Source organism: Tauraco erythrolophus, chromosome 5, assembly GCF_009769465.1.
Source record: "Tauraco erythrolophus isolate bTauEry1 chromosome 5, bTauEry1.pri, whole genome shotgun sequence".
In the NCBI taxonomy this organism is placed as follows: Eukaryota; Metazoa; Chordata; class Aves; order Musophagiformes; family Musophagidae; genus Tauraco; species Tauraco erythrolophus.
Genome location: NC_141469.1, coordinates 83,198,237 through 83,206,965, shown reverse-complemented (window position 1 = coordinate 83,206,965; position 8,729 = coordinate 83,198,237).

Genomic DNA, 8,729 nt, shown 5'->3' with positions numbered 1-8,729 from the left:
TCTTCTCCTCTCTTCTCCTCTCTTCTCCTCTCTTCTCCTCTCTTCTCCTCTCTTCTCCTCTCTTCTCCTCTCTTCTCCTCTCTTCTCCTCTCTTCTCCTCTCTTCTCCTCTCTTCTCCTCTCTTCTCCTCTCTTCTCCTCTCTTCTCCTCTCTTCTCCTCTCTTCTCCTCTCTTCTCCTCTCTTCTCCTCTCTTCTCCTCTCTTCTCCTCTCTTCTCCTCTCTTCTCCTCTCTTCTCCTCTCTTCTCTTCTCTTCTCTTCTCTTCTCTTCTCTTCTCTTCTCTTCTCTTCTCTTCTCTTCTCTTCTCTTCTCTTCTCTTCTCTTCTCTTCTCTTCTCTTCTCTTCTCTTCTCTTCTCTTCTCTTCTCTTCTCTTCTCTTCTCTTCTTTTATTGTTTTCTGCTGGAACAGGAGCAGTTGCAGCCACAAAAAGACTACCTGTGATTTTGGCTCTGCAGCCCTATTCTCCAAACTCTGGGTTTCAAAGGAGTGAAGGCACCTGTCATGCTCCCCGCTCCCCTTGCTGGGCCGAGGGAAGGACCCATGAGGGCATGTTTCGGGCCTAAAATCACCCAAAATCAGGTTTCAGCAGCTGCCGAGTGATTCAGTCCCTGTGCAGGGCTCAATGCACACCCAGCTGCTCACAAATCCTGGCTGTGAAAGCCTGCTTTTCCACCACAAAACACTAAAAACCCCAAAAAGGGCCATTGCTTCCAAGCCAGAGAAACATATTGATTCCCGACCTGGGCACCAGGGATCGCTTTAGGTCTGTGAGCAACTTCCAAGGCCAAAAGCTGTGGCTAAGCCAGGATGAAAGCCATGCCTGTGGCTCCCCTCTGTCTAATTTCTCCTTATTTCTTGCTAAACGCATATTCCATGCCACCTTCTGCCTGTTCTCCTCTTCCCCACTTGGGTGGCTGGCAGCTGCCTGGTGGGATGGATCTCGCTCCCTTCTGCATCCATCCCTGCATCACCCCCCTCCTGGCCGCCTCCCCCAGATCATGAATTGACATCAAATCCTTCCCAGTGCCAAACCTTGATGCCCCCACATTTTTCCTCCTCACTTGGCCCAAAAAGGCCCCTTTTCAGCCCGATCCAGTCTCACTCCCAGGCTATTTGCTGCCATTCATCCTTTATCAGTTGTGCCCTAATCCTTGTCTTAGGAGTTGATCTCCTGGTACTTCTACATGCGCATGCATACATATCCATCCATCCATCCATCCATCCATCCATCCATCCATCCATCCATTCATCCATCCATCCATCCATCCAAACACACATCTCCTTTCCCCTCTTTCTACAATATCTGCGTCCAACCACTGATTTCATCCCATTTTCTAAGATATTAGTAAGCCCAGCAGTCCTGAGCTCCTACACGTCTCATGGAAAGGGACCTCAGGATGCCATTTCACTAGCATTTTTCCCATAGGATGGGAGAGGTTGTTCCTTATGTTGTTTTTAAAATGAACATATCATTTCCCTATCGTCTTTTTTTTTTTTTTCCCAATTAAATATCATTCTTACCTTGCATGGCCTTTCACTCAGCAGCTCCACACACCGTATTTCTTGAGAAGTAAATGATTAAACTTTGGAGCCCGGAGTTTTGTGTTTAAATGTCAAGCTTGAAACACAGCGCCTCAGAAGAGAAATCGATAGGATTTCAATTTTCTCGTAATAAATATGGCCTTTATTGAGAGCAAACCAAGAAAAGGGCTGGCAGCCTATCTCACAGTTTTGCTGCTTTTTTCTTTAGCTCATAAGATTTTTTTCTTTTGGTTTCACAGTTAAAAAAATAAACTTTGAGAGAAAGAAGTCATCTTCACCAGCACAAATGCGTCCATCAGCCTCATATGGGGAAGCTCAAAGAGTTTTGCCATTGAAAAAAATCTGTCAAAAAAATTAGAGCTGCTAATTGGTTATCAAAGCAGCACGTCAGTGTAAGAAAGCATCTTCTTTCTTTTCTTTTACTTTATTTGCTGAATATTACTAATAGCTGATGCTACGAATAGCTGAGGTGAGGAAATGATGGAGTAAGAAAATCACCTACGTGGGCGCCTTGTTCTCCTCCACGGCTGGCTCATAGGTCCTTCTGGGAGGAAAAAAATGAGCCATACATTAACAGGTTATCAAAGGTCACTGTAATGCAGGGGTCTGCAACCACCAAAAGCCAGTGGGTCCCTAAGGACTTGCCCCAAATGCTCCAAATGGAAATCCTGTTGTAGAGGCACGAGTACCTTCAGTGAGCATCACCCTCCTGCCGCTCAGTTTCTCCGAGGCTTTTTCCCTGGAGACCCTATGGCATGCAATATCTGCAAGCACACCCTGCCTTGCTCTCAGGGGTGCAAAATGAGCAGTGTTTTTTTGCTGGCCGTGCTGCTCTGGCTCGTTTCCTACCTGATCTCAGCCTGGAATTGCTTCCTCGATACTCATCATCATGCACATGAGGTTTGAGCTTCGGCAGCGGATCCGTTATTAAAAATGCATGCTTGGAAGCACACATGCACCTGCTGAGGGGACTGCCATGGGGAATGCCACCTTTGCAGCACTCCCCCCCGCATCCCTGCATCGAGTTTTCCAGCACAGCCCTTTTTTTCCTGTCTTACCCTGTTTTGAGCTCTTTCTGCGATGCCTCGGTGCCAATTCATTTTCTGCACCAACCTGGCTGCTGGTGCAATGGTTTGTCCTAGCATCTCCCCAAGTCCCACACCGCACCCGAGGCATTATGGATGGGGCAATCTCTCCCCTCCCACCCATCAATTTTGCCAAGCAGGTATGACGTGTGTCCTTCTGCAGTCCTCAGGGTCCAGCTCCCTCCTCGTGTCAGCAAAGATGAATCACCCTGGGATCAGGCCACGCTGTTTCGGCTGCTTCTTTATGCACTCGAGGGTGACTTTCATCAGGCCCTGTTGACTTGAATAAATCTATCTCATTCTTTCATCTCTCCTTCTGCTCGCTGGTCCCTTTTTTGTGGAAGTATCCGGTCACAGTTTATGCATTGCATGCTATTTATGCAGTTCAGCCCATGAAAAATACATGAAGAGTCCCTCGCTCTTTCTCCCCATGGTTTCATAAATCTTGCATCACTTTCTGCATGGCAGCTCGGCTTCACAGGGTGATGGGGAGCAGCCTCCCCCCTGCTCCTGCCCTGGGGCCACAGCATCCTCTGGGATGCTCAAACCCTGCTGGGCTGGCAGAGGTGTAGGCAGTTTCAGATCCCTCCACCACTTCATTTTTAGGTTAATGGATAGGAAAAATAAGACAGAGGTGCTGTTTCACTGCCCTGCAACGTCACCAGCAGTGGGAATGCCTTGCTTTGCAGTTTGTTTCGGGTTTGCTGAAAACAAGAGTGATGCAGAGAATAATGTTACCCTGTTCACGGCTTATTAAGCATCCTCGAGAGTTGGCGTTCGTGACTGGAGATGCAGCTGCGCATTTATTGCAGGGACTGGCCAGAGGCTGTGCAGGAGAACCACCCAAAAAATAAGTCAGGTGTATGCTTAAGGACCCGCTTTGCAGGTAAAGCACCTTACCTTTCTGAGCAGGTAAATTTATTAGTTGGTGGCCACAGACTGCAAGTGTCTCTTCTCACACCGAGCCCAGCGGTGGAAAATAATAAGCAAACCCTAATTTGAGATTTGTTTAAGGGCTGGTCCCAAAGCAAGGTGAGCACAAAGGCTCAAGGAAATTGCCTAATCCCTCAGTTCTTACTTAGAACAGAGTGTTATGGAAGGAGTTTGCAGCCAGCTGTCATCATTACTGGTAGCCGTAGCAAGTTTTGACCATTTGCATCCTAATCCCCTTTTCCCTCACGCTCATGTTGGCTGAAAAACAGGAACAGGAGGCAGCTGCTCTCATGGATGTGTCTTCATGAAGGCACAATCCCTATTTCTATGGCAGCTGAAATCAGGAACACCTTGTTAAACAACCTTGTTCCTCAAGATTTTAGCTTGCTTTCTTTAATTCTTTTTTGTGTTGAAGCTTTTAGAGGTGGTGAACCTTCCCATTTTCCCCATGAGCCCAGCCTTGGTTGTCCGATGCCTTCCCATCACCTGCAAAGCTATTTCGCTTTCAACAAATTGAAAGAAGTTTCCCTGTTTTTGTGTTTTCCCCTTAGCTGGCTCTCTGCCTCCACAAAGCTATCAAGGATGCTGCCTACATGGGCTGAGTTAATCTCATTTTTGCCCCTGTCCTCAAAGCCCCTCTGATCACTCCCAGTGTCTGTCACCATAATCCAGCAGCAGACAGCCCCGGGCTGAATAAGAAAACACTGCATGGGACTGGCAGGTCAATCCAGAGAGATTTTGTCTGAATGCTGACAACCTCAGTTTGGTAACCCAGCTGACCTTGTTCTTCCTTTACTATATAAAGCAGCGTTCCTCTGCCATCCCAGCCTACCATGCCTTTCCTGGGCAAGGTCCAAGTCCATTGTCTGCCACGGCTTCCCATGACATCAGTAGAACCAGCATCCTCATCCGCAGCTCTCCTCTTTGCCCTTCAGCAGTGGTCATCTCACAGAAGCCAGAAGATGCTGCCACCACCACCTCCATTAGACCTTTCCCAGGCCAATCTTTTCCCCCATCGCCCCTCAGCCTTTCCCACCCATGGCTTTTCTCACCTCTCTTCAAGGCTGGCACATGCCCCTTTGCAGCATGACGTTGTCCCCAAATCCATGGGGCAGGGGGGAAAGGGGGTTGGAGATGTGGTGATGGGTGCTCCATCTGGCCATGGATCCACTGGGGACCCACCCCCAAAAGAAATCAGAGAAAAAGAAAATCAGTTCTTGGGGGGGAAAAAAAGAATCACAAAAAAAAAAAGATATTTCTGAGGGATGGGGGAATGGTGTGGCCAGGAGCTGCTCTGGGGCTCGGTTGGTTCAGCAGGTTCTTTGCCCCACAAACCAGACCAAAATGCAGATTTTCCTCCCAAAATAAAAACAGAGGAAAGAGGAAACAGCCTGTAACAAGGTAAGATGCCTTCACATGGGGTCTACACATCTCCCTCACCCCGGAGGCCCCTCTCTCCCTCAAGATTAGTGCCAAGCCTGTATCTAGGAGAGAGAAAATAAAAAGGATTTATTTCCTTTTCAAGGGGGAAAATCCCAACACTTCATGGAAAGCCGAGGGGGCCCGCGTGCGTGTGATCCACAACTGGATGTCACTGTTAGTCAAAGGTTTTTATTTTTATGAAAAAATAGAAAATTTCATATCTTACACTACAAAAAAAAACCCATGTACACAAACGAAACGCACAGAGAGCATCCAAGGAGGTGGGGGGTGGGAAAGGGGAGGAATAAATACAGCAATGCTACAGTCTCCTGGGAGTTAAAACGCCGATGCGAGGAGCTGAGACGGATGCTGTGGCTCTGGCAGTGCTGGATGCACCAGCTCCCACCCTCCCTGCCCTAAGGAATTACAAAAAAGATTGGAAACGAAGCGTTACTCTTAAGACTGCTACTGATGTATTTTACACACGCCTTAACGACTAATTTCAAGACCACAGCGGGCCAAGGAGTCACAATTTCTTGACCACTGGGACTTCTACGGTATATTCAACACTGAAGAGTCAAAAAAAGGTTTTTACTTTCATTTTTTTGTTCTTCTTGCCGTTAACATACAGAAGGAATAAATAAAATTTTAAAATTATTTTTTTTCCCCCTTTTAAATGAGTCTTCTTTTTTTATGCTCAGTAATTTTTCCAAATAGTAGCTACGCAATGGAAGGGGTCGGTCTACACATGCCATGCTCGGGGACACTTCCTTCTCCCAAAATGAAAAACTATATTGAAAAGAGCCTTTGAAATACCTTCCTCGCAATTAGCAGCAAAATATACAGGAAAAAAAGTACTTTTTGGACCAGCCACAGCAGCAGAGCTGGACAAGCAAAGTGCTCAGACTTGCCATAGGCAGGATATCCACCTACAGCCCTTACAAAGAGCATAACCAGTGAAATATTACTGTCATGTCCTTCTGCTGCACCCCAATATATACGGTCATGCCCAAAATACAGAGTACTCGTAGTTCTCGAATGGGAACGGAAAACCTCTGTTGTCTCTGGAATTTCCTTGTGGACATAGAAGCTGTAACTTTTGGACCCTACTTGTTAAAACACCATTTCATTTTATTTTTAGGTCCGAGACAAAGCCTATTATACAGAGATCTGTAGCAAGAACAGCTCTTGAAATAAATAGAAAAGGTTATTTATTTATTTATTGGAGGAACCAAGAAGAGGTGCCCTATTTACAAACGCAGTCTGGCATCAGAACAGTTTGTTTTCCACTAGTTAATAATTTTGACGGTTACTCCAGCATCCGGTATGCATGCCAGCCATACCACATACACCTTTAAAACACCACAAATGGTGAAAAGGGGATTTTTATGTTAAAAGTCCAGGAAAAAAAAACAAACTCAATTTCTCCAGCAGAACCAACAGGTAAGGGACGAGTTGAGATGATGGGCAGAAAGTGCTGCAAGATGCTGAGCATCTCTCGGTGTGGCCGACGGACGCAGGCGGTGACTGAACAATTCCTCCCAACGAACCCAGTTGTTTCCATCCTCCTAGGGGTTCTTTTCCCAAGCCCTGCAGGCAGGGAGGCACAAATAATCCCAAGACAGTTCTGCTGACAGCTCTAATAATCTTATTTATTATATGACAAATCTCTTCTATGTGCCGAAATTGTTATGCCTTGATCCCTCCCCTCCCTGCTCTTTTGTGGTCTGGTGACTGCCAAAATGAAACAGGGTGAGAAATCACACCGTCAAGATTTGTCAGACCTCACTCCAGCTCCTCTCCCTCCTATTTCTCCCGATTCCCGAGGAGCTTGGCAGCAGCTCGCAGAGGAGGTCATTTCAAAAGAAGCCAATGTTGCCTGAAGAAGCCCTGCTGAAAGCAAGCAAGCCCTGCTGCTAAGGAAAAAAAAAAACAAACCAACCCTCTCTTCCTAGACCTCTCCCTTTTCTTTGGATACCATTCTTTGTACCAAATCTCATCCAAAGGCTTGGGGGAAATGGAAGAAAGACCTTTGACACAGCTGAAGGTAGCATTTGACACCTGCTTCTGCAAGATGTGAAGGCCACACTTTTGGCACTGGATCAGCTCCTCGGGCTTGGCTCTGCAGCGCCGGGGACGAAGGGAGCTGTGGCAAGTCAGTATGTTGATGTTGTCACCAAGGAATGATGTTGCAAGATGTTACCCAACCTCTAAGGAAGCAATATATCTCCAAACCCAGCAAACACTTGCCATCCGCTGAGCTGTTTTAAAATCCTTATCTTTATCAAAGCTTTCACAGAAAAAAAGCCCAACATACGAATACCAAATTAACTGCACTGATTAATTTTTTCTACAACAAAAGGAGGAGGAGAGCCCCAAACTGTTTCTTGGTGGGATTCCCAGGGGATCGGGTCATCCTCAGTTCCCTCTGAAAATGGCAGTTGTGAACTTTAATGGACGCATGGAATCCAGCTGCAACCAAGTGCTGACCCAAGCCGTGCCAGCCCCAGATGGATGGGACTTTCTCATCCAGGGGATGCCACCACTGTGACCACACCGGGCTGCTCTGCTCTTCCCTCCTCTCTGCGCTCTGCCCTAAAGTGGCCAGGTCCATACCCAAACCAAAAATGCCCGGACAGACAACCTGGGATAGCACAGTTCCCAAACTAATCCCACCACCACTTTAGGAGAAATACTACATAACCTCCATGCTGGATGACCATGGGCTCACATCCACGCTGCACCCGAGGACCTAACTCCCGTAATGAGAAGAGGAGCAGAAAAATTCCTTCCTTCCAGCTAAAACCACCTCGTAGTTTCTCTCCTGGGCTCCAGGGACAGGGGTGAGGGCTGCGCTGGGTGATGGCTATCGGGCTGAAGCACCACTGCGCAGGCAATCTCACGCTATCTTTGAGCAGGACTCACACACACGAAAACCGATGCCACGTTGTCGCTGGAGGCCACTGAGAACCAGATTTTGGTTCTCCTTTTCTTCTGGATGCCATCAGCCCGCGGCGAAAAGGAAGAGGGGGTGACGTCTTTTATTTAAGCAGACTCCTACCTCATACACGTAATCGAAGCTCCTGAAGGCTCCATACGTTGGTCAAACCAAACAGCAGCAAAAATACAAAGCATAGTGGTAACACAAAAGGGAGACAAAACAAAAAGAAGGAGGAGCGGGAAAAAAAAAAGAAGAAACCAAGGGAAGAGCCCCAATCTTGTACCTGATGCATAGCAAACTGTACAGTATATACATCTTCATCACGTGTCATCCTCCCAGAAGAGTAAACGAAAAGAACTTGGCAACACAGAGGGAGGAAAAAAAAAAATAAATATACACCCTGTATTGTATTTGCCATGGAGCAAGCAACATGTTTATACACTAGTCTCTATAACTTAATGCTGTGTAACAGCATTTTTCTTTTCTTTTACTTTACAAAACAAAATATCTATCGAGAAATAATCTAATCATATTGCTCTTCAATACACTTCTGTAGACAAGTAAGACTTGGAAGTTAAACTTCAGTAAACCGCAGCTTCTGGGAGCCCACAAAGGGCTACCCAACTCCTCCGCTCAAGCCAGTCCTTGGAAGTACGACCATGTGCTGCTGTAATTCGGTATATAAAGGTGCTATATATATATATGTGTCTATATATATATCTCCCATGTACAGACAACGTGTGGTGGGAAGGCTTGTTGTCCTTGTTGCTGAAGCTTAAGAGACGGGTTAACCTCACGTACAGCA